This window comes from Gopherus evgoodei, chromosome 2, assembly GCF_007399415.2.
Source record: "Gopherus evgoodei ecotype Sinaloan lineage chromosome 2, rGopEvg1_v1.p, whole genome shotgun sequence".
Lineage (NCBI taxonomy): Eukaryota > Metazoa > Chordata > Testudines > Testudinidae > Gopherus > Gopherus evgoodei.
The window spans coordinates 196,847,007-196,874,373 of NC_044323.1; the positions used below are offsets into that span (position 1 = coordinate 196,847,007).

The following is a 27,367-nucleotide window of genomic DNA, read 5'->3' on the forward strand; positions in this document are numbered from 1 at the left end:
ATTCACTTGAAGTATCACCCCGAAAGTAACGGTGTTGTAGAGCGGAAAATCGGGGTTCTGAAAACCATGATACGTTCAGTTAATCCCAACGATGACTATAAGGGCTGGAGTGCGCTATTACCCCAGGTTCTTATCTCCCTCAATGCAAACTATTCTCGTTGGCCGGAGATCAGCCCCAGACCTAGAGGTCCCTGGACTCCTGTATATCACCCTGATCAACTAGTCTGGGTGGCTGAGCCACAGGCCTCAGGTCGCCGGGAACCCTACGCCGCACAAATTGTGAGTGCAGGTAAATATCCTAATACCTACACGGTTGTGGATGCCCAGGGCACCCACACCTTGGTCCACCATAACTGGATAAGCAAACGTTCTGAGTCAGGAGCGAACTAACGGGGGCCAATAAGGCCGCCTTCTGTTCTGTCTTACAGTTTGCCATAGCGGCAGGAAGCCAGAACGAGGACCGGAGGGGCCCACCTCTGCTGAACCTGAGACGGTATCCTGTGGGCGAAAATGCCCATCAGCTTCTGTTTGCAGCCTATTGGATCCAGGAAGCCCTGGGAGGAAACATCGACTTATCTTCGCTGACCTCTGATAATTGCCTTGCATGTTCTAACAAGCTGTCTGTAAATAGGCCTTTGTTTGATTTATTACCGTTAGTGTTTAACTTTAGTAGTATTAATGGTCCCCTTAATTGCTCTTCCCCCTCAGCTCAGTGGCTCCCTACCGCGCAGTGGACAGGTTGCACGAATGACCTTTTAACCCCATTTCTCCCCTCTTGTTTTCCCTATTTTTAATAGAACTAGAGCACGCTGCAGGGACCCACTCCCCTTGTCACCTGCACAGAGACCCATGGCGTCCCATTGTTGGGCATTTTACGGCAGGGAGGAACATAAAAACCGGTCAGACTCACCTCATTGGGTCGGCACGTATCCGAATTGTTCCCAAACCCTTGTCTATGGCAACGTGTCTTACAGTGACGTTGTTATGGATCGGGACACCCCCTTGCCAATAGTCAATACAACTGTCGTGGAAATAGATGTCTGGGCCCCACCCTTTAGCACCTTTTTTAACCCTCTTAAGCACACCTATTTTTATTCTAATTGGGTTTTAAACAGATTACGATCCGGTCATTTTTGGCTATGTGGCGAGGTTGCCTTTGCGGCACTCCCCCCAATCCCAAAGGCATATGTACCATTGGCTCTATCCTGATAAAAGGGGGCGGTGTTTATGTTAAAACCTGGCAGCCCAGTTCAGCCGGGAGGGTTCGACGTTCTTGGGGGATGGTGGGAGAGGGCGAAGGGGGCGTTGTCCTCTATGGTTTCTTCAGCAGTCTCGTTTAACCCCGTGGGGTACATGTTATTGCGTGAGCAAGTATTATTCCAATCACTGGCTATTGAAACGCTAGCTAATACTACTGCAAAAGGCTTTAGTTTAGTTAATCAGCGGCTAGGTGAATTAGCAGATTATTCTTTTCAGAATCGCTTAATGATACAATTTTTGTTACAATCACGGGATTTTTGTGAAACCCTTGTATCTATGTATCCCCAGTTTAAAGATAAGTGCTGTATCTCTCTTTCATCTATTTCTGGAAACTTAACTGAAGTAATTGATGATCTTAAGGCCTTAGGAACCGCTGTGCGTGAGTCCAGAGAGACCTTCCGCTTCTGGTCATGGCTGGAGTGGTTGGGGCTTGGAGCCTATAAGGCTTATTTTCAATCCCTTTTTGTGTCGCTTGTGGTGGGCCTCTGCCTCCTCTGCCTTGGGTGTGCTTTTGTTAAGGCCTGTGTTCGGCGGATGGTGGGAAGTGCCCTTATTGCCTCGGCTACTGAGAAACATCCGCTCGTAGGGGCGGATGCTGACTCAGACACTGAGGTTTAGGTACGTGGGGTGTTGTCGGCCGGAGCATGGGGGCATGTTAGACCCCCAAGTGGGGCCCCAGGGCCAGACTACGGGTGCTCCGGCCTCCACCCCCCAACGGATTTTTCCCCCAGCCCTCAGAACTGCCACTGGTCACGTAGCTGCTCTGAAAGCAGAACTTGCAACAGGAAAAGCAGCCTTGTGGTCAGCCAGCCTGAAGAGACACAGTTCCCCTCGCGACGGTTGCTTCCTGGGTAGAGATGTTGGGGCCCACTGCCTCCTTTGTATGGGCATTTGCCACTCGCGACCCCCCAATTGGCTTATCACAAACTATGACGACAAATTTACTATATATTGCCGGTCCCCTCCCGGGGACGGGCGGAGAGCCCCCGAATTCCTGTCGAAACCGTATCCAGGCCTGATCACCCTGCATGCTCTCTCGGCTCACGCGTTTCCTGAAGCCTAACCGGTTGCCGGCCGTAATGAAACTTTTGTGGTTTGTATGTGTAAGTATAATTAGCTGTTAAGTATTCTGTACTGATAGATAAGAGGCAAAGACTGATTCCAGCCGCCCCAAGATTCCTGCTAGGGGAAACCCGTTGACCAGGAACTCTTGAAAGCAAGGGGGATCAGTTAAGCCTCACAATTTATTTAGGGAAATTAGTTGCTGCACTTATGATTACTAATAGCACCAATATCACTTCTACTAACCCCTGGAATGATTTAGATAACTATTGGGATTTAGAAAAATACCAGGGCCAGCTTTTATTTGTAATTGCAGTATTTGTATTATTTGCTTTGGTAGTGTGTTGTAAGCCCCAGATGTAACTGATCGTGTTCTCCCTTATCATTATCTGTGATTCATTTAATAAACCCTTATTCTCTAAACACTAAGAGTAATTGCTTGCGTGCTCTCCGTCGCTACCCGTGGGCACTTGACACCCCCCCAGGGCATCCAGTGATCGAACCTCCGCCCTACCCCAACGCTCATTACCCGGTAGATAACGGGCACCTGGTGGCCATATTGGTGGAGCAAGGGGCGAGAGTAATCAGTAATCAACAAAAGGCTAAGACATAGTTTCACCGATGCTCCATGTCCTATGTGGGGACATCAGGCACCCCTGAGGTGAGTAATTAGGGAACAATTCCTGAAATTCCCTAGATACAGGGACTGCAATTCTGACAAGACACTGTGTATGCTAGGCTAGGGTTTGGGGAGGAGAAGGGGAAGTTTCTCAATCCCGTCCTTACTTTACACCTGTATAAGGGATAGCCAGAACCTCATCCTAAATTAATAGCCATAATGTTGAGCAAATTCACAGGTTGCACAGATTGATCCCTTTCATCTGGGATTTGAAATTTTAAGTGACTTATTAAAATGCACAATTTTAGACTATGAAAGACATTTAATCGCCTGTAACAGGTAGGTTAGAGCGAGAATGGTCATTTTAAAGCTACTTTAGATTCTCAATTGCCTTTCAAATGTCTTTTGACTGAAACTCAACTTGAAGCATCAGAGTGGGGGAAAATACACCTTTAAAGCTTCACTATTTTAAAGTTACACAATCCATGTCCAGCTAGAGATGCCGAATTATTTCTGAGAAAAACTTTTCAATTCCACAGTATTTTAGAAAATGTTTTACACTGATTAATGCAATTAGCCCTCAGAATCTTCTCTGAATAACTTTTAAAAGAAATATATTTCTAGCTGCAAATAGATGAGAGTCTGTTCATAAACAAACACAAACAAGCACACACTTCTTTTAACCTGGTAAATAGAGATGCTGTTTCATTTACCACATAAACTTGTTGTGGGGCTGGGTACTATGTGGTGGGTATTGGCAAATTGACCTAGAACTGTTGCTCTAGTTGGTTAAAGACAAGATTACCACTTAAAGGCATATACTGTATTGGATGTCATAAACAACCAGGCTTTGAGAAGTGATCATAGACTCTTCAAACAATCATACATGGTTGTGTAATTTAAAAACAATGGGCCTGATTTTCCTTGCATATCCATCTGTACTAATCTGGACAAACTACTGAAGTCAAACAGAGCTACAGTGAGGTAAAGTCTGTGAGAGAGAGGGAGGATGATCAAGACCAGTGATTATATGTGTGGTTCTCAAAAAGGATAAGAACAAGAGAGGGAAGCTTTTGGCAGTTGTCCTTTTTCAAGTGACTAGCAGTCTTAAGTGATGATACAGTAAAGATGTTCTCACACAGGTCAGTGTTTACCTCTTTGCTAAATACAGAATTCAGCAGAGCATCCCCATGCCCCATATCCACACACTCTTCCCTCACCCAACTTTATGGAGACATTGCTAAGATCACCACAGCACTGTTAAAACTCACGTCTCATGGTTTCTAATGTTTTTCTTAAAGCTCCAGCTGCTGGAATCATGATACCGCATGAAAAATATCAGCTCTCTTTTTTCCCTTTCTTTAAGTAATAGTTGCAAATAAATTATTAACAATATGAAACAAGGGCACTCTAAAAGCTAAAAAGCCAGAAGACATGAAAAAGAACTCAGATTTATCATTTTAAAAAAATCTCATAATTTCTAAGCAATCTAGTGATTGGGACAGGGGCTGGTTTCATGATTTCATGTCTAGGATTAACAGCTCAGAACAGCAACAACATTACAGTGGTTGATAAATACTTTTGTTCCCCAGACTGCACCTTAGACATCTGGCAGCTATTAAGCAACAAACCCATTTCACTACTACTCAAATTCTAGCAGATAGTAAAGCCCTGGAATGCCAGCTGTACTCTGGATGGCCTCCCTGGCCCTTGCAACACAAGAAGGGGGAAAGGGTATGGCCAGGGAGCGAGTGGTTATGTTTTGTCCGGTCGGGAGGCAGTGTAAGAGAGATTAAAAAGTGAAAGTAGATCTTGAGTTTAGTGTGGAAGAAATGGGAAGACACTGTAGAAATTCAAACAAATAGAAGAAAAATATAATCTTTGCAGAAATAGTACTGACTGGAGCAAATCCTGAGGCCCTCTACTGAGGCTAACTCCCATAAAGCCAGGGTAAAAAACTGAGCAAGGACCTGAGGATTTGGCTCATGGTGATGCTCTACAAACTAAGGCCAAGAGTTTAAAAGATGGGGCCCAAATGATAGATTACTTATCCCAGAATTAAGTGCCTAAATAAGTGGCTTGATTTTCAAAAGTGCTGAGTGCCCAACAATACTGGTATCAATAGTAGCTACTGAGATCTTAGCACTTTTGGGAATCAGGACACTTATTTCAATGATTAATGGTAGACTCAGACCAGGGGTGAAAGTAACTTAAAGGATTTACTGGTATGCCAGAGTCCTGAGTGGGGAAGTGGCCTCAACTGGAAGAGGTGGGCCTTTCAAAATGTAAAGGCCCTGGGGCTCAGGCTGTGGCTGGAAGCCCCAGGTCTTTTAAATCACCCCAGAGCTACCAATTGCAGAGATGGCTTGGAGCCGTGGAGCTCCAGGCCCTTTAAATCACCGCGAGAGCCCTGCTGCCATTACCCCGGGTGGCCGGGCTCAGGTAGGGATGTAAATATCCCGGTGTTTCTGCCACTTCAGGGAGCCCCGGGCCCTTTAAAGCCCCCCTAGGGCTCCGGCATCGATTTAAAGGGCCAGAGGCTCCAGACACTGCGGGGAGCCCGGGGCCCTTTAAAGCGCTGTTGGAGAAGCCAGTCCAGCCCAGCCACTATACCGGACCACACCGGATTACTTTCACCTCTGACTCAGGCACCTAGTAATATGCACCAATTTTTTGAACATTTTGGCATTGGCCGATATGTTTACTCTTTTCTGGGGATGCTCCTTCCTTTTCAGTCTGGGAAACAATTGCTGCAATGTATTTTAGAGTGTTTTTGTTGGAAGTGGGGTTGGAAGGGAGTATGTAAAAGAAGATGGGGTATCCACAGGTCTCCCTACACGGCACTGACTGAAAAGATAGTCAAGGTCTGCAAAACTACAGAATTCAAGAACAGGATCCAATAAACATGTGGTCTAGTGCTTAAAAAAGTGAAGGGTGTGCTTAGTCAGGAATTGCCACTTAACCTCTGCTTTCAGTTATCCAGTTGTAGAATGGGGATGGGTCATGGTTCTTCCTTACCTTCCTGGTATGTTGTGATGCTTAATTGTTTGGAAAGCACTGTGAGACCCTCTTACTGTGACACAAGTGTATTCTTCCTAGGCAATAGTTGTATTGCCCAGATGGAATGTTGAACAGGACTGAGGTTCACGTGCCAGAGATGTTATTGCCACTTATCTGAACCCTGCATATCCTTCTAAAGTAGGTTGACCTGAAATAGGGTAATTTTTCCTAATAGCTCAAACTTTATTAGTCCACATTATTTTCAGCATGCTGTAGATTGAAAAAATGACTTGAATTGTAAGCTATATATTAATAATGTTTTCAGAATCATTGTGATATTTAAAGTATTCATTTTTGTGCCATTAGAATATTCATTTTAGCTCACACACAGTTTTAGTTTCACTTGGTTTTCTGGAACCTTGTAAGATTTGTCTTCAAACACATCAAACATTGTCTTTTTTATTGTTGTTAAAGAAAGGTTATACATGGTAAATAATTAGATATAAATACACTGAGAATTAAGATAAATTGTTTATTTGTCAGTACGAACAAAATAGGACTTTTAATTCTAAAGTGCCATCTCCATGTTAATTAAAGCATTGCAGCAACTATTGCAGCATTGCAAAAATATTTGGGAAACACATAACTAAATTATATTCATTCTATTAAGACATAGTAAGATTGATGTTGAATTAATTAATTTATAAACAGATTGAAATATATTTGGATTTACCTCTTTTCAAAACTGAATTACGAATAAAACATACCAATCTGGCATTTTGCTCTGAAACATCTAAGTGTTGCTTTTCAAGCTTTGGATGAATTGGGCTCAGTGGAGTGATTAGTCAGAAATTAACCTTTTTGATAACAAAGTGAAATCACAAAATTGGCAATAACTCAGTGTTCAAGTAAATTAAAAAAAGTTCTCTAACTACAGACACTTGCAAAATTGCACCTATGCAGCAGAATAATATCTAATTTAACACAGTTACTAAAGATAAATGATTTTTTCTGATCAAATTATATCAGGATGAATAATTTTATACTATATAAATGGTGAGCTGGAAAATTCAATAAGTCCATTTGCTATGGTTGACTTCCTTTCACAAGTAGAAAGTCTGTAAAGAGGAAGGCAGTTTTGTCAAAACAGCTGCCAAATGGCAGTAACATAATACTAATAAAAAACATTAATCAGTAAATTAATTAAACATTCTGTGTATGTAAAACCTGCTGCATACTGAGAAAATGTGTATGGTCTGACAACAGCATTTGTAGCAGTTTACTCATTGGAGAACTGCAGGAAATAACCAGTGTATTACAACAATGCCTAAATACAGATTATTTTTATAGAAAGAAAATAGTTCAATTTTTAAGGTCAATTGGACAAACAATATATTTGAAAGAATTATGCATTTCTCTTCATTTTCTTTGTGGCTACTGTATACAGATTAAAGAAGCCCATCTCTCTTGCCTGTTTCAATGTATACAGCAAGGAAAACCAGAGATGCACATGCAACAGTGTGAACAGCAGGCATAGGATCCCCAAGCTCTCCCAGAAAGATTTAAAAAAGAAAGTGCTGTGGAAGGAGCTGGACAGAAGTGGAGTTATATTGGAACCCTGCATTCTTTGGTAATGCTTGGGTTGAAATGATTGGGAGAAAAGCATCCCAGAGCTCGGGCTCCAGCCCAAGTCAGATATCTACACCACAGTTTTACAGCCCTGTAGCCCAAGCCCCGCAAGCCCAAGTTAGCTGAAATGGGGCAGCTGCAGGTGTTTAATAGCAATATAGACAAACCCAAACTGGCCTCAGCCATTACTCAATGGTTCTTATCAATTGGAAATGAACTGACTTTTATAATATTTTCAATTAAATATATTTGAAATATGCTTTGTCTTCAGTACTAGTTTTTCTTTGCATTCCACATTTTTGACATGCAGTAACAGAAAAGTTTCTCCTTGTGTGTGTTCTGTGTGGTTGGATGGAGACAATGGAAATAGCACTGCCTACATTATTTTTTCTGCCGTATATCTAATATAGGACTGCGTGTAGACTATTACCATAGCAGGATATATATAAAAGATTAAATCAGGGTTATATTGGAACAGGTGACACTGTATATCAAAAGTAATTTTTTACATTTTGTTACTGGAAATGATTTATTCATAGGTGGTTAGTGTTTAAAGAGCCCATATATATTTCTTCAAAGATAACATGAATCTGCTTCAGACCTCCGAGCTTCTCTAGCACATTTTTGATGACTGCAATAGCAGAACAATAGGAAATTGAAAATGGCTGGATTTTGAAAACATTGTGAGGGGAACAGAGCAAACAAAGCACATTAATGAGCAACCACTTTTGTGAACCCATTTGAAATGCAACATTTTGAAACTGCATCCCATGCTGCAAAAATAGAGTGATGATCTGGAGCCATGGAAAAACACTGAATCAGTCATTAGCTTGCTTGGGGTGGGAGGATGGTTTTTCATGCTGGATTCAAGTCTTCACTTGGATCACAAGTGAGATACCATCAGATGCATCATCTGAGTTCCTATTGGTAATTTGCCACCAGTAAAAAGCCACTGTATGATTGGCAATCAGTGCACACTGAAACTGGAAATTGTCATAGCTGGGTATTGCAGGTCAGGATTAAGATGCTATGTGGGCAAACTTAGAGGTACTACCTATGCTATGACTAGCTCTGACCAGTACTATTGCTCTCCTCATTGTCTTTAAAGAATAAGAAGGAAATGCATATAAAACTACTTTAAAAACTAGCAGGGAAACACCTGAGGAATCCAATGCTTTATTTTTAAAATAAACACAGTGCATAGTAGCACAAATTTACCTGGAGTGATCTTATTGGGATCCAGGAAGCCTAAGGAGAAGATCCACAGGACCTGGAAGCCAAGTGATTCTAGGGGACAACTATATCTCGTAATTGTTCTGCTCTGGTTCATTGATCAAATCAGCGAGTTCATCCTTTAAGGAAATAAAACAAATATACTGAATAACATTTGCAGACCAAGATGTGAATAAGAAACCTGTTGTTGTTGGGAGACTGTTCTGGCGGCAGAGAGAAGGATCTCTTTGCATTACGAGGCATTCTTTGCTTCAAGGCTAGAACAAACAAAGCTGTTGTTGGAAAGCCATGGATGTGGAGCTCATCCTCCAATCAGGGATTGTTGCTATTGTCTAGAGGGCTACCTGGTGGCATCTCTGTGCCTGGAAAGTGATGGGGAAAGATGAGAAAACGGAAGGCTAATAGCAATCAAGAATGTAATATGCCTCCTGTAGCCCAAATGCTGGACTTTCATCTTTGCTATCTCCTCATCTCTTAAGGAACCTGGGGTGTTTATACAATTGCTAGAAGAACCACTTTGATGTATCATTTATAGAGTTGAGCATAAGTTATGATTTCATTTCAGCCCAGCATGATATTCAGCTACAGAAACAAGGAGTTCTGAAAATGCAAGTCCATTTTTTTCTGAACCATTTGGCTCCAGGACACTTAAATACTACCGGCGTCGTGCTCCTTTGAGGAAGAGCCAATATTTCAACAGCAGAACCCAAAATAAAGTGTACTGTAGATTGCACCAACGTACCGCTGGTTTGAAAGAAGCTGTTTTATACAGTATTATATGGATGTGTTTTGTATGGGTACATTGGACAACACTTCCCAATTAGTATGTATAGTACTGTACTCTATTTTGTAAGAATAAAATATTTTATACTATCACTATCCTTTAATTCACCATAGAAAAAGAGATCAGAGTCTTTTAAGATTTCATTTGAAACAACTCAATATGCAGCCTTTACATCTGGTTACTTCATATTCAAAGGCAACCCATCTTTGTAACATACTTCTGTTTATCTCTCATGCTATTTCAGTTATCCTGGAAGCTCTGAATAGTATCTAGAGTCACACTGAGTTTTGTAGATTAAATATGAAATATGATTAATTCTCAAAATGCACCTTATAAACCTAAGACAACCATCATTTAGTAATTTAGAAAACTTGCCCTTGGATTAAAATGTTTAGCACTATTTTTCTGTGCAACATCCTCTTACATGATATGCTTACCTGACAGTTTCCTGTTTGTGTTAGTGTGGCACACAGAGGACTTTGTTTTTAAATCTTTGTGACCAAAAGCACCCCATATTCACACCCCACACACTATTGTAATAATCACTGTACAAAATCTGCTTTGTGAGGGACATTACGCAGGGTAGAATCTGGACCGTTGAACTGCTGTGTCCCTCAGTTCTCCAACCTGCAGTGCCTTTTACCCAACTTTGCCAAGTGAGCAACCACTCCTGGCCTGCTCACACACAACCGCTAGCATGTAAATTACTGCCAGCTGAGTTTTATGAGTGCTCTCGCCCACCACTCCTGAATTATATTGCAGAGTGACACCAGCAAATTCCCAATCCTACATTTGTCCCCAGAAATGTGTCTTGTACTGCTAAGCTCTTTCCTTCTGTACAATGAAAGCTTATAGAAAGTCCATCATTTTATTAATAGAAAATTATATGCACAAATCCTGTTAGCTCAAATGGAGGTTCCCAAACACTTCAATTCAAACACACTGGTTTAGACAAAACAATAAAAACAAGTTTATTAACTACAGAAAGAATGATTTTAAGTGATTACAAGTAATAGAGCATAAAAGTCAGAACTGGTTACAAAAAATAAAAAGTAAAATTTTAACTAATATTTAACTTAAGTGAATTCCAAGCAATCTGTCTCTCTCATCATATTCTTTTGCACTCTTTATTGGCTGAATCTCTCAGCCAGGATCTCTCCTCAGTCCAAAGCTCTTTTTGTTCTTTGAGTGTTGATATCATGACTAGCGATGAAGGGAGAGATGATTTGTGTCTTCTGTTCTCATTACTTATAGTTATTTTCTCTCTTTAAAAACATCTCCAAATGAGGTTCAGAAGACAGAAAATTTTTTTGCACTAGAACATCTTACTGTTCCACCACCAACATGTAAATGTCTCACTCACACTCTTTTTCCTGCTTAAGAATGGCCACTTAACCAGATGATAGTCCATTATTTTGATTATCAGAGGGGTGGCCATGTTAAAAACCATGTTAAAAGCTGTGTAAAAGCGGCAAAGAGCCTGTGGCACCTTATAGATTAACAGACGTATTGGAGCATGAGCTTTCATGGATGATATGCATCCGACAAGTGGGTATTCACCCACGAAAGCTCATGCTCCATTATTTTGATGGCACCTGACTGAGGTGTGAGTTTGCCTTTTGCCTCTAAGGAACTGGTTTGGGCCTACTTTTCAAAACTTGGAACATGTCTCAGTAAAATCATATAATAGAATTTTGTAAATTTACATACAATGCTGCTACACATATTTAACTAGGACAATAATGGTCAGCAGTTTTCAAATGATACCTCACAAGGCATACATTGTTCAAAAATTGTCATAGTCTTATAAAAAGAGTCAACATGGGGATACAGACTGTCACAGAGGTACCACTTCATCATCAATAATATCATGGTGAAATGTATGTAGCAACCTTATATGTAAAGTTATGAATTCCCCCATATGATGTTGTTAGCACATGTTCAAATGCCCGCAGTCCTGACTATGCAAGAGTTGATAAAGAGGTCTATCCTAAACAAAGGAATGTGTGTTTACCTAAGTTTACATATAAGTAATAAAGAGGATCCTTTAGACAGGAAGAGATGGAAATTGAAAGAGACAAGGCAAATTTTCATTTCAGCATATACTGGGGAGAAGAAAGAGCATGGAGCCACCTTCACCACCAGACTTCATCCCACCTTCTTTACTGTTTGAATCAACTTAGCCTTGAGGGTAATACTTGGAAGAATCCACTTCAAAGGGTGACTGTGGGAAGCAACATCAGCAAGGCTCTCCCTGCAGGAAGTCTAAATTCACTTCCCTGAGCTACTTCCTACCAATAGGTCCCTTCAGTTTGGGCCATGGTCCCAATAGTCCAGGCTCAACAAAAAGAGAGCCCAAAGAAGCAGGGGTCTCCCACACCTGCAGAGTCTCTAAGAGGATGGTGGTTGGAGAAGGCACTTTCTGTGGGCCTTACCCATTCTGTGGTCCACACCCAGGCTCACTTTTCTGGAGGATTCCTCTCTCCTGCAGCCTGTTCGCCAGTCTTTAGCTGGGCCTCTGAGCTCCTTTTAACCTGCTCCTCCAGCTGGAGCATGCTCAGAAAGCCCAGAGGGGCCAGGGAGTTTCCTAGGCCCAGCATTGCTCTTTAACTCCTTCAGGCCCAGTGTGGGGTTTGTATACCTCATCACAGACCCCTTTTCCCCTCTGTGCTTTTGAAACTTGCACTTTGATACAAAAAAGGTGTTATAAATTTAATCCTGTTACTTTAAAAAGGAGGCATTTGATACTGTGGATGAGGAGGAGCTAATATATTGTACTGATCCCACAACAGGGGGTCACTGTGAGAGTGTCTCAGCCCCTCGATGCCCATATAAAAAGAAGGCTACTGGGGCAACTGGGCCCAATGAGACTGTCCTTTCTCGGAAAGGGGTAATTTAGGGCTGTTCTGTAGTTTCCTGCATCCAGAACCCAGTCTCCTGTGCACTGATGTTGGTCTGCACCATCCTCCTATTGCTGAGGCCTGCAGAAGCCTCATTCCTCCTGTTTGAAGGCCACTCCCCAATATCCTGCTGCTATTGTTGGCCCTCTCAAAGCAGTCTGTTTCCTGGTTGGGCCCCAAGATTTTCACAAAGATCTTTGTCTCAACTCTCAGGTTATCTTGCTTCCTAGACTTCTCTCTGCAGCCATCTCCCAGGCTGGTGTATCTGGCTTGCTGCTCCACCCTCACATGCAATCTACTAGCTCTGTACTTGATCCTGATCCCCTCTGCCCCAGGCTGTAATTTCCTTTTCTAGTCATTAGGACACATTGAGCCCTCTATTGTCTAGATACTCAACAGGATAAGTGTCCTCTACTTGCAAGATTCTTTACTTCTAGCTCATTCTTGAAAGGTAGCCATTAATACCCCAGCACCAGAATTGGTTAAACATTTTTCAGTGAAAAAAAATTACATCCTTAGATGTTTCATAGCCACTGTCTCATAGATTTCACTGGAGGGAAGCATAGATAAAACACTCTAAGCATAGATAAATATCTGAGTTAATCTGTGTGAGGGAGCCCAATCATCAGCATCAACTGGTTTGGTGAGGCTAACTATGAGTTCTTTAGTGGAGGGGAGATTCCAGGAGCATTAGAAATACTTAAGCATCTACAATGACTTTTGGATGGACTTTCCATGAGCAGACACACTGGAGAAAGAGGCAGCAGCTTGATCAGACCCTGTTTTCACATAGCTAAAAAATTACTTTAATGCTAGAAAATTCACTCTCCTGCTGTTGCTGCTATATTTTCCACAGGACAAAACCCAGAAGTGGCTCTGTTCTTGGTAATTGTCTCCACTCCAGACAAAAAATATGAAATAGGATAAATAGGATAAAATATAAAATAGTTCAGGTGACCTGGGAGAACTGCAGTAGCTGTGTGAGGATGGGTCTCCAGCCTGAGCTTTGCCACACAGTTCATTCACACAGCATCTCTCCAGTTAACTGGTGCTAAGTCGCACTTCCACCAGTGACTCAGGCATGAGCTCTGAATCCCTAAGGCATATGCACATCAGCTGTTCTCTGCCAAGAAAAGTAACATCAATTTCCAGTTGAGAACTGCTGAGAGGCACTAAAGGAAGGGAAAAGTCCAAGCTCTGTTCTGAGTATGTGAAAGAAGATCAGTTTATGGCTAAAAAAAAGATTTTGTTAGGCCTGATACAGTCTTGGCTGGTACAGGGAAAGAGAGAAGATAAGGATTAAAGGAAGAAAGGAGGCCATGGAAAATTGAAGAGGCCAGAAGGGGACATTCTGACACACACAAAAAGACATGAGGACTGGACAGAGGACAAGGGGGACAAAGAGGAGGAGGATGGGGACTATAGAAAGGATATAACAGTAATTTTTTAAAAAGCAACAAAGAGTCCTGTGGCACTTTATAGACTAACAAATGTATTGGAGCATGAGCTTTCGTGAGTATTCACCCACGAAAGCTCATGCTCCAATACATTTGTTAGTCTAGAAGATGTCACAGGACTCTTTGTTGCTTTTTACAGATCCAGACTAACACAGCTATCCCTCTGATACTTGAGACCATGCAAGTAATTTCTAATGACTTGCAATTTTATACTGACATTTATTTTTCCAGTGGGACTCACTGTCATCACCATCCCCTACATTAGGGTTGCAGAGGAAAGGAGGAGGATGTATGATTTTGGTTTGCCATGTTCCCTGCAGTGGATTCACATAATAATAGAATCAGCTGCTTTTATTTGAAAAAAAAACTACAAAGATTTCAAAGATTAAAATATGAATTCCCTGAAGAAAAAGAACTCAGAAGTTCAGGAGAAGTTTTAAGCCTTAGGAAAGTTAGATGCTGAAACACAGCAGGAGCTTCAGAATACATAGACTCTTAAGATTTATTTTATTTTCTAAGTTCAGGAAAAACAAAAAGTCGGTAAAAGTAGATTTCATTCCTGCAGAAAATAGCATTTGAAAATGTTTGACTGGAAATCTCCTGGGTAGCACTGTAAACATAGATAAATATCTAAGTTAATCGGTGAAAGCTAGTTCTGTCATACCATTGCAATTCATAAAGCATAACAAGTAGAAAATGGCTGAGAACTTCAAAATTGGATGGTAACAGACCTTGAATGCCTGTGATTACTGAACCTTGCACTATTCCAAACAAAGAGAGCTCTCAACTGTGCATGTAGCTATTTCCTTTGTTTCCGAGTGTCTCAGTAAAGGTTCTAGGCTTCAGAGTGACGCGTAGATGGAGTGTCAGTTCTGAAATCTTATCTAAATTATATCCCTACAATACTGTCCAAACTCACTGTCAGAGTATAATTAACAGGAGGGAAAGGAGTAAAACTGTTGCCTTTACCAGACACAGAGCAGAAAGCAGAGATTAATAATGCAGAAGAATTACAAACAGAAAAGAAAAGAAATGGGGAGGGGGAGATCTTGCAGACTTGAAACATATGCAGTTGCATATTAATGATGACATCTGTTATGTACTGTTATGTTTTGTTCCCTTAACCACGGAATGTTACAAAACCACTGTCAAGAGATTTTAAAAGCTTCCATTAATTTGTGATGGCAGCAATTAGCAAAGAGGGTGTTAATGCTTACTAGGGCTCAAGCAGTCAATTTCTGGCTATTTTTCATTTGGATTCTTTGTAAACTCTCACTGCTGTTTACTCAAACAGATCACTGCATACAGCCAGAAAGCAGACTTTTTGTTATAAGACATCTGAGATTGGTGGAGCAGGCACCTTTGAGCTCTGTACTCAGAACTAATTTTGCGAACTAGAATCAGGCCTACTCTACAAAGGGGCCCATGCCTGAAATGCATCTTGAGTGGTGCATAGATTAAATGCTTATACAAATGCCCTTTTTAAACTCAACATTGTGAAAGTTATGGCTGTAATGGAGAAAAGCATGTGTCCCCCACTGGTTTGTGTAAAAGAAAAAAAGGATGGAAACAGTCAGAATGGGGATTAGCATCACCAACAGGAGCTGGCATGTACAAGTAAAGACTTCAGATCCTTTCAAATTCTACTGGTGTTGGTGCAGCACTGCTTTCAGAATCAGTGAATGTTTATCAGCCCCTGACACTGACTGCACCACACTAAGGTGGGGCAGAGTTTGTCTATGGCTTACTCAGGAAGGACAGCTCTGCTTTATGGTGCGGGGGGGGGGGGAAGGAAGAACATCAGAAACGTCTGTAAAAAAGGTGCATGGTGGTCAGCTTTGCAGCAATGACTCACCCTCCCCTAGCCCTTTCCTCCCACACCTCCCGAAACATGAGCTCCTAAGGGGATAAAGGTATGAAATCTGGGTGGGGCAAGTCTCTTTGTTCCATGCAGCGAGGAAGCCACCATCCCACCCCTAGTAGAGGCGAATGGCAGGCTGGGTTAGGACCTGCTGTGGGCATTATGCTAATCGCTCCTTTTAAATGGGAGCTGGGAAGGAATTTTTCCTGCACCACCAGCATTGGCTTTGGTGGAGTGAGGTTTTTTTCGCCTTCCTATCAGTAGGTGTGAAGGAGGATCTTTTCTGGTGAGAAGAAAAGGTGGCAGGCCACATGACCCAACTTATTTTGTAAGGTTGGGTGGATGATCAGTGAAGGTACTCCACAGGGAAGGCAGCCAGTGACCAGATAAATGGCCTGGTAAAGGACTTAAAAGGAGGTACTGGATAAAGGAACAGAATGGGGAAAGGGGTTGGGGACTCCTCTGATTGGTGTGGCAAGGAGCTAACTCCCTTCTTCCTTCCCCCACACCCCGTTCTCATAGCCCTCCTTAACCCTCTTACAAGGGTGGTGGATGGTAAGGTCCAAGCCATGGGTCAGCTTGGGGACCTGGATGGAAACAAAGGGAGGCTGGTAGAAGCCCCAGAGAATTAATTTGACAGCTCCTTTCTCTGCTGCATCCAGGTGGGTGCACCAGAGCACCTGGCTCACCATGTATGGCCCCTCTCATGAAATCTCACCCCAGATAAGAAACACTCAGTGTTTTACAATCGTTACTCATTTGTTAGTATTTCTACTAAGTGGCTCAGGGTCTTGAATCCCTGCTGGAGCCTCAATGTCCTTTGACTTTCCATTCACACGCTAACACTTAAAACAAAAATAATATTTTACATTTTAAAAAACCCTATAATTATACTTGAGCTAGAAAAAGTCAGCACTAATGGAGTGTTGAACTCTTTTTTGGAGCTCTTCGTCTGCCAAAAATTAAATATTTTGACTTTTCATCCTGATTTGGGGTGAAAACAAATATGTACCTATCAGAATTTCCCACAGGACAGAAATTTCAGTTTTCAGCCAGCAGTCCTTTCCACCTTTGCAGATAAGGGAGGGAAATGGAATCCCCCAAAACGAAAGTGACTGAGATGATATGAGGCCACAAGTTCGTCATTTCCCACCAGGCACACACATCCCCTTGCCTTAGAACCCCAGTTTTGAAGTGTCTAAATATAATCAGGGAAGGTGCAGTGGCCTTATGTATGCCCTACCTACCCTTGAAATCCATTGACCTGGGAGTTTATTTTAAAAATGTATTTATTTGATCCTCCTTCAGATTCTTCAATATTTCCCCTCCATCTTTGTCCATTCACTCAGTTCCTTGTTTCAGTCCTGTCTTCATGCTGGCTTTAGCCCTTTTCCAGTCTGCTAGCAACATACCCTTTCTCTCTGCTCCATTCTCTCTCCCCACACCTCACTCCCAAGACTCACATTCTCATCTGTCTCTGGAAAAAGAAAAGCAACTTCACGGAGCCTGCTGCTAACAGCAGAATTCTAAGCTGTGTAGTTATAGTTCTGTGTTCCTGAAAGGAAATCTCTGCCTTAGGTAGCAATTGAAAGGAGCTTGGCAAGCTGAATATAGCTCACAACTGGCATTTGTCCAGATCACAGAAGCATCGTAGAAGTTTATTGTAATTGATTTTGCTGAACAGAAGCAGTTTTGCAGGTCAGGACTCAGGTGCACTGGCAGAACTATGTCTGGAAGCTTGCACAAAAACCTGCTTGCTCTTGACCTGGCTCTAACCAGGGGTACAATGTCAGTTTCATAAGCACTACAAGTCATTGGGAAGGTCAAAGCATTCAGGAATGTTTTGCATGCTTCAAAAAATTCTCTCTGTTATTTTGAAGGATTCAGGGCAGGAAGGAAAAACAAACAGTTTCCAAAGAGCTCTCAAGACCTATGGAAACACATGACAGAAATACAAATAGTCACTGACATTACAGCTGCCAAATCTTGTGTATAGAAAACAGACCTTGTTCTTGTGTTTTCAGTTGCCCCCTTGCCAAAGCTGATCACATTAATAGAAACAGGGATTCTATCCAGACTATTTACTGCATTCTGACTCATAATTGCCATCATATTTCTACACATTAGTTGAAATTTCTCACTTTCCGTGTTTTAAGCTCTTCATTCCTCTGCTGTTCCCCTCCTCCCCCCATGGATTTAAAAATATGTTCTTCAAAGTTCTTTTCAGCGTCAGCTGATGTTTCATGGACCATGGAGGAGAATGAACTTTCCTTTTTAGAACTAGTGTCATTTCCACTACTGATCAAGGTGTTAAACAAAAAATAAATATGTGCACTAAAAAAAACAACAATAAAAACAGTTTTGTATTTGGATGACTAATTGTCAATGCTTCATAAGTCTCTAGAACTGTTGGAATCAAATATTTTATTTTTGGCTGTTTGTTTAACTTCTATCTTTATGAAATATTTTGCCTTGGTTTAAACACACGCCCATTATCTTGCTATAGTTTGATTATTTTTTGCTTGCTTTTGAAAATACATTTTTTTTTGTTTTTTACTGTCAGGTACTTCACAATGTCTGACAATAGGATGCTGGGCTCTTTTTTTGCCTGCTGTTCACAGTAATAGAAAAGTGTCTGCAGAAAACCTATTGTCATTCTCCATGGAGTTGCCATCTGGTGCAGTGAGAATAAGCAAATGGTACAATATATCAGCTGTATTTAACAGACTGATATAACAGAAATACAGGTTCTGTTCACATGATGCTAAGCTTCTTCAAACACCTTTTATTTGGGGGGTGGAGGGGCATGTGTTAATGTGTTTTAAACATCCTCCAGAAGTGTCTGATAAATAGAGCTGAGCGAATAATTGAAAAATCTGGGAAAAAAAAACAAAAAACCTTCATTTTGGGCTGACCCAAACCAACAATTTTTCAGTTTCCCTCATCAAAACTAAAATTGAAAAACTGAGAGAAAAAATGGGTTGAACTAATTGTTATGTTCAACCTGACATGAAATGTTTCATTTAGTTTTTAGGTATTTTTAATGCCCTCCTCCCTCCTCTTTTATTTATTTTAAAGTTAAATCTAGCTACATTAATTAATTAAATAATGTCAAAATGAAAATGGGGCTGTCAAGAGGAGAGATTGATGACGTATTCAATCACAGCTTTTTTGTTGGCTTCCTTCCACCAAGGTGTGCTGTTACTGCTACTCTTCTGCTTACACCTGGCAACTGCTTCCTCGCTGACTTATGCCTTTTTTTTTTAGGTTCTCCCTTCTCCTGTGTTTCTCATCACAGCATAGGCAGAGCAGAGATGAAGTAGCCAGTTGTAGCACTCACATGACAACATCAAACCTTCCCCTGGGCTTTAAAGTTTGGAAGTGGGATGCAACACAGAAAGGATGTTTGGCTGGCAAAATGAAGGGGAGGGAAATAGAGTGGGGAGAATAGAGGGGAAATAGGGGGGAGAGATCCCAGCAAAACAGAGGAGGGAAAGGAAAACAGAATTCTAGGGAAGGGGAAAGACTCCAATGGAGGGAAATAGAAAAGTGACAAAGAGATAGGAGACACCTCAGCAGATTTTCTGGTTGAATTTAATCTAATTAAAACAAAAGTAACAAACAAGGCATATTTCTGGCTGTAAAATGGTTGCAAGAGCTCCCTAAAATCGACTGCTTAAATCTTTTTGATTTATACTAAATCATTGGCATCTCATAATTCTACACAGTCCTTTTGTAGTTCTACACACTCTCTTTAGCTTTTCAAGCAGGAATCTTTTACAACTGATGTCATACAGAACTGTAGACAATCAGAGCAAGAACAGATAGTTTAATACTCTTGTTAGTGGCTGGGACATCTGGCACAACACATTTTTCACTGGAAAGAGAAGCTCATAACTACTTTTCCATTTGCTGAATTTCTACTTTAGCTTATTTACTCTGTTTTGGATTTAGACTGAGTTAAAAGAATTCTACTTTATGATGCAACATTAAGTCAATATTTTGGCATTGAGGAACACACATACACACAAGGTAATAAAAATGTTTTCATTACTTTTGATTCTGGCATTGTATTTGTTGTATAAGAGGTGATAAGATGTTTTTCATTTTTTTTGAATGCTTATGTAAATGATACGAGACCCACCTCTGCAAGGAGACAGCTTTTGCTGGTCTTAGAATAAAGGGTGCTTTGCACCTTCAGTTAATTCAAATTATTTCCTTTTTCAAGCCATATAAAACTAATTTGGTTACTAACACCACCACTTAGGGCTAGGCAGTTCATTGGCATGGCACCTTGGTGGAGTACACACTGCTGAAACTGTGACTCTGGTTGCTGTGGGAGACCAGATGCTGCTGGTGTGATACTCCTCACTGAGGTCAAGTGGTTGAGGAATGGTGATGAATGAAAGGATCCCTGGCTGTGACCATCACTCACTGACCAGAGTAGCTGACTGGGTGCCCAGGAAGTAATAAACTGCTCCACAGAAATGAGTGAGGTAACTTCTCACCCTACCTGCCTCCAGAGCAAATGTGCAAGCCAGGAAGGAATTGTGGTCTGTGATCAATCAATCCCATGTATGCTCCTGGGAGGGCACAGCCTCAGGGTAGATTGTCAAGCTATCCCCTTTCACATACTCTGTTTCTTATGGAGCAAACATGACTCAGACCTGTTTAATTCCTTTTTTGGCATTGCAATTGATAGCAGCATCCGTGATGTATATGGTTTTAGAATAATAAGGTTTGCATGTAAGTCAGATATTGCTCCCTTCGTTGACTACCATTTCCTTTTCAGAAAGTGGGTTAGAAAAGCAGATATATAGAATCAGGAGGACAGCTTCCCAGATTTAGAGCAGCCCATATTTTGTGCCTAAGATACATAATAGTGCACCTTTAATTACAGCCTCACATAGGCTATAATTAAGGGACATGCAGAAATTTAATTGCAAACAAGTCCCAAGGAGACTGTAACTCCACTTAAAAAAAAAAAAATTAAACCCAGCATGGAATTTGGCACACACATACTAAGCCAGGAAGTCAATTAACTTACAATGGTTTATTTAACATTGGTTTATCTGGTTTCTGGGTTTTTTTGGTACACATTTGGCAACTTTTTGTTGACTTCTAGTTCAATGTATAATGTAAATTCTTAAAAATACTAATAACATTAATATTTTAAAACTGTCCATTTCATTTTGATGTCTTTTTTATTTTGAAATCTTAAATAAGCTTAAACAGTTTAAACATTTTAAAGCTTAAACCTTGGGAATAGAAGGTGAAATTTTCCCTAGTGCAGAAGCCCATCACAAGGCTTCTGCATCACTTCAATCCCACTTAAGCTCTCAAAATAATTCTCTATACAGAAGATAGAGAATTGCACTTTCTAATCAGGTACGCCTTCCCATGCCTCACAGTCTGCAGGATCAGAGCCTAGATTTAGATATCATCCCAATCATTTTGCATTTTCTGGCTTTTATGTTATTAAAAGGAAGCCCACTGTTCAGAGCTAAATTCGCTGTTCCAATATTTTCATTTCAACATATTTAATCAGAATCTGTGTTTGCATTTTTTTTTATATTTTAGGAAAAACCTCCATAGCAAGTGAAAAGAGCTCTCAAAGAATGTAAAATATCTCAAGTCCCTTATTTTAGAGTCATAATCACAGCTGATGAGTCATTTTTCAACAGCTCTTTACACCTACTGCCACAATAAGCTTCACAGGCTATAACTGGCTAATGGTACTGAACTGATCCTTTGCAAATTAGTAATTCAAACAGGAAATTGTTTACAAAAATAAATACCATCCCTGTGGCGGTATTTCTCTGTTTCACTTTTTCTTTTCAGTTACTGTACTGCTGCCACGTTGTAGGCTCTAGTAAATCACCTCCTTTGGAGCAGATAGTGGTTGGACCCACTGGTAGTACAAAGTCCTATTCCCCCATTTTATCCTGTGTACAGCAGCTAATCACAAGTGCAGCCTCTCCACTCTGGTCCATGGTATTCCTTCCCCACTGGATCAACTGAACAGGTTGAACGAGGAGGCATAATTTTATTGTCAATAGTGTAGCAATGTCCTATTCCATTTAAATTGTACTGATTCCATTTAAATTGTTGGTATGTGTTTATGGCAGTTTTTTGATCATTAGAATGGTTTAAATTTTTTTAAACACTTGCCATTTCTCAGCCAGCTGTAGAGATCATCAGTGGATCAAGTAGGGAAGTGCTAAATATTTGGAATTACTTTTGGCTATTGTGCTTTGGCATCCCTTCTACTATTTTGAAAATGTCTTCCTTGTCATATGGACTGCTTGTTTATGTTAGGAAATCATCATTAAGACATGGATGTCAAGCCGGATTTCCACCATTGAAGTCATAATTGCTGTAAGATCCAATTCATCTTATAAGAACATTTTTTCTCCACTTTCTTTAATTCTCTATCCTCCCAACTACTGCATGGAGACCTAAAAAAGGGAAAAAAGCAGCTGAAAAAGACAGTCAAGGAATCTTTGCACTTCACCTCTGGACTCAGAAATTGATCATTAAACCATTTATATCAGTCTTTCCTTCCTGAATAATTTTCGTGTTTTTCTTCTTCAGTGGACTTATCTGCAGCATGGCAACCTTTTCTCTTTTACCTTATTCTTACTCTGTTTTTAACATTTTTTACTACATTTTTTAAATAAAATTCTTTTGATGTCAATTGTAAAGTTCTGTTTTGAAAAAATTGAAACATTTTGTTCTGGTTTAAACTTTTATATTATAAATTAAAAATATTTTGAAATGAAAAGTTGTTTCAAAATAATAAACTGAAATGTTGAAATTTTGTTGAAATCAACATATGCCCGCAAAAAGTTTCAGTTTTGTTGAAACGGCATTTTCTGGCAGACCTACATGCCATTGGAACATTTTTGGCCAGCTGTACTAAATGTAATTAATCTTGTAATCACATTTTATTTCTTTATTGTTAACTTCTACACATGAAATTCTTGCAATTCATATGCTATTCAGACTCAAAACTGAAATGCAGGGCAGAGCTTAATCCAGACATTTCTAACATTCATAACCATGGTACTTAGATGATGTTAAGATTACTTACCTCAAAAATGAAAGGATACATGTGTTTAAACCTACTAAATTAACTTGTGGTACTCAAATTAGCTAACTGAAACTGTCGTCCATACCTGTATCTTTTTCTATATCTATACTGTTTCAAAGGTACATAGTACCTTACACCAACCACCTTACACCACTATTAAACAATGACATTATAAATGTCCTTAGAATGGAGCTATTAATTTTTTTTACAATATGCCTGTGACTTTCTTATAATCATACAGTCTTTCATACTCTCTCAGAAGTTAGATTAAAAAGAAAAACTAGTGATTCAAATCTGTGACTTTAATGGGTCATAGTTTGTTCTTATGTATAACCAGTGCAACCTCAATGAACTTCAATATACCAAGAAGGGGGGAATTCTCAATTAACTATTTATACTCTTTGCCATTGTTCTATAGCCATTTTCCCCCTTAAGTTGCTCTTTGGCCATTGGTTGTTAGTATCCCTTACTCCACCCTTTTCCTACCACTTCAATCTTCAAGCTATCTAACTTCATTATCCTTGATCATTGTGCTTTTTGATCTCCCTCTTCCTCTCTCTTCCCTTTATCTCTATATCTCCCTTACCCTCTGTTTACTTTCCTGTTTTCTCATCATTCTTACTCTCACAATCCCTTCCTAACATTTTTTTTCCAGAGCTAAGTCCCCAATGAGTTACTCCCAATTCCACCCTCCCACAACCATGAACATTATTTGCAATATAAATGCAACAAATATATCAATGATTATATTTTTTTAATGGATTTTATGAGCCATAGCCACCTTGCTAGTATTTTTGTATCTCTTGCGTGCCACGGTTTGGTTTTTGTTTGTTTTGGGTGAGAATGTTAGACTTTAAACTCTTTGAGGCAGGGACCTTTTCTTTATTTATTTTTTACAGTGCCTACCATTTTTTGTTTCTATTGCCATATAAATAATAATTGATAATAAGTTAAGCTACTGGCATTAAAATAAGTCCTTACCTGACAGGATAATGTCACTCCTGTTTTATAACAGGCTAGGTCCATTGAAGTCAAAAGAATTGCTCCCAAGTAAAGGACTGGAGAACCATGAACATAAGCTTTTCTCTGCATGTTTGGCAAGAAACCTACAGCTAACACTTCATTATTTAATTACCATATATACTCAATCATAAACCAGCCAGTTCATTCATAAGACGACCCTATAATTCAGGAGTCGGCAAACTTTGGCTCCCGGGCCATCAGGGTAAGCCACTGGTGGGCCGAGATGATTTTTTTACCTCAACTACCCGCAGGCATGGAAATTTGAGGGGGGAGAAGCTGTGGGTCAGGGAGTAACCCCTGTGATCATCCCCCACATGATCCCACCCCAGCACAGGACCCCCACATTCTCCCCATCCCATCCATTCCCACCTTAGCTGGGGCGGGCCAGGGGAGGATGTCTCTGGCCTGGCCGGAGCTGCTTGGCCAGGCTGGGCAGCGCGGCTGCAGCATGCTCCAGTGGGCCAGACTGGGCAACGTGGCCGCAGCATATTCCAGTGGGTTGGGCAGGCCAGCACAGCCACAGCCTGCCAGCCCAGGAGCTGCAGCTGCTTCCGAGGCTGTGGGGAGAGCAGCATGGCTGGAAGAGGAGAGATTCTGGCCCTGCCCCTTCCCTTTTGGCTCTGCTGGCTGTGCTGCCTCTCCTTGCCTCTGTTGTTGGGGGGGGAGGGGCTGTGTCCCACCTCTCTCCCTCTCTATACCCGTTCATAAGCTGACCCCCTTCTCTGATGCTTCCCTTTTTTACTAAAAAAAATTCAGCTTATGAATGAGTATATACGGTATATTAATTTTCAAAAAGGCATACCTTAATACTTAATATTTAGAAGGCCTTTATATGTCTGAATTTCACTGTATAATTCACAATGTATTTTTGACAGTATTTTAAATAAGGATAGGAGAGGTTGATTCACTTATATTCTTGATTATATTTAACAGCTTACTATAAACAGTTACTTATACAGAGGATTGAGCCTTATATTACTTTGTATTTTATAAGCAAGCCATAAAAAAATCAGACATTTACTGGATTATAATTCCTTTCCTAGGAGATACTCAAAGAGATATATTAAGGCATTATAAAGATCTACATAATTCCCTCTGACATTAATTCCTTCAATCTCAGCAAAATACTGTGTACAGTCTAGAGCAGTAGTTCTCAAGCTAGGGCCGCCACTTGTTCAGGGAAAGCCCCTGGCAGGCCAGGCCAGTTTGTTTACCTGCCTCATCTGCAGGTTCGGCTGATCACAGCTCCCACTGGCTGCGGTTCACCACTCCAGGACAATGGGGGCTGCAGGAAGGGCGGCCAACACGCAGGGCCGCCCAGAGGATTCAGGGGACCTGGGGCAAAGAAATTTTGGGGGCCCCTTCCATAAAAAAAATTGCAATACTATATTCTCGTGGGGGCCCCTGCAGGGCCCAGGCAAATTGCCCCACTTGCTCCCTGCCAGAGGCAGCCTTGGGAAAAATAAACCGCATCTCAGCACAAATCCAGCTTTGAGAAAACTTCTTTACAAGGTATCGCTGGTTCTCAGCATCAGCTAGTGCTAAAAGGCACTAAAGGTCATTAAAAGGGCTGGACAAATATTTTCCGTCAAAACTTTTTTTGGATCAAAAACTAGGGGGTTTTAAAAAGCAAAAAAAAATCACGGACAATGTCTGCTTTCCTTCAAAATTTATTGTGGTTTTTTTTAATTAAAAAGCTGAAATTAGTCTACCAAAACCTGAATATGGTTTGGGGTTTCAGAAGTGTGTGGCCAAATGTTTGCTGCTTGCTGTGTTTGATTGTTTAAAGAAACACTAAAAAATTCTGCTTAGAAAGATCCAAAACTTTTGAACCACCTCAGCTTGTGACCAAACACCTGAGCCCATCCAGTCAGAGATTTTTCCAGGTTTCTCATATTCTGCTGGCTTTCTTGACTCGTATCTGTCTCCATAACTTTGGGTTCATTTAGGTTAGAACATAAGAACAGCCATACTGGGTCAAACCAAAGGTCCATCCAGCCCAGTATCCTGTCTACCGACAATGGCCAATGCCAAGTGCCCCAGACGGAGTGAACCTACAGGTAATGATCAAGTGATCTCTCCCCTGCTATCCATCTCCACCCTCTGACAAACAGAGGCTAGGGACACCATTCGTTACCCATCCTGGCTAATAGCCATTAATGGACTTAGCCTCCGTGCATTTATCTGTTTCCTAGAGACTGGCTCCATGGGGTCCCTCACAAACTGGAGACAGTTACTGTGGGTTTGTCTTTAGTATAGCTTATGTACAAACTCCACGAACTGAGCATTTGAGCTTGTTCCAGAATCTGGGATGAGCCTATGTTGTGAAAACTGACATACTCAAAATAGCACATGCATGTGAATGGACACAGGGTGCTAAAATTAAATTAACACAGGGGTTCTCAAACTGGGGGTCGGGACCCCTCAGGGGGTCACAAGGTTATTACTGGGGGTCGTGAGCTGTCAACCTCCACCTCAAACCCCGCTTTGCCTCCAGCATTTATAATAGTGTTAAATATACAAAAAAGTGTTTTCAATGTATGGAGGGGGATTCGCACTCAGAGGTTTGCTATGTGAATGGGGTCACCAGGACAAAAAAGTTTGAGAACCACTGAATTAAATCCTCTGAAGCCTCAGGGAATGCCTGGGGGGGGGGAGGTGTCTCCCTTGGTAGGGTCAGGAAGGAGGTAGGTGGTGTAGGATTTCGCTCTTCTCATGTGATCCCTCCCCCAGTGGCTAATTTTAAATGAAGCTACTCTCCCCTGACATGAATCTCCCTATGGCACTGAAATTAAATATAGACTATAATTTGGCATTTGAGAATAAAATGGATGGTAGCCCTAATGGAAAAGCTAACAGCTTGGCTCTTCTGCAAGCCTCAAACTGCTGAATGAGCTTTAGAGTAGGAAAGGCTGTGCCTCCCAAACAGCCTGGCTCTGTCCCTTATCTGACCCCCCTACTTCCTGCCCCCCAACTGCCCACCCCCCTCAGAATCCCCGACCTATCCTGTTCCTTGCCCCCTCCCCATCCCCAAGAGATCCACCACCACCACCCCGAGACCCCACCCCTGCTCTCTGTCCCCTGACTGCCCCGACCCCTATCCACCCCCCAACTGAGTCTTGACAAACCCCTGGAACACCCACAATCCAACCCCCCCATTCCCTGTCTCCTGAACGCCCCTCCCACCTCTGCCCCCTCCCTGTGTCCTGACTGTCCCCAGGACTTCCTGCCCCTTAGCCAACCCCCCCCCCCGGCCCTGGTCCTGGCCCCTTACCCCTGGCACCCCGCTCACCCGGAGCCTTAGCGCGTCGTATCCAGCGGTGTCCCTGAACAGCGCTGCGGCATGGCTCCGGCGGGGCTCCTGAGCTCCGCCCCGCTCAGAACCACATGGTAAGGGGGCGGGGCTGGGAGCTCAGGAGCCCCGCCGGAGCCACAGTGCAGTGCTG

At 41.5% G+C, this 27,367-nt stretch overlaps 1 long non-coding RNA gene across 1 annotated transcript; it reads right to left on the reverse strand.

Moving 5' to 3' along the window:
- Positions 1–19,878: 19,878 nt before the first annotated feature.
- On the reverse strand, positions 19,879–27,298 carry LOC115646620. The gene is made up of 2 exons (XR_003999081.1): positions 27,214–27,298; positions 19,879–22,263 (listed from the first exon to the last, which is right to left on the reverse strand). It is a non-coding gene; the product is annotated as an uncharacterized LOC115646620 (long non-coding RNA).
- Between the last annotated feature and the right edge of the window lie 69 nt (positions 27,299–27,367).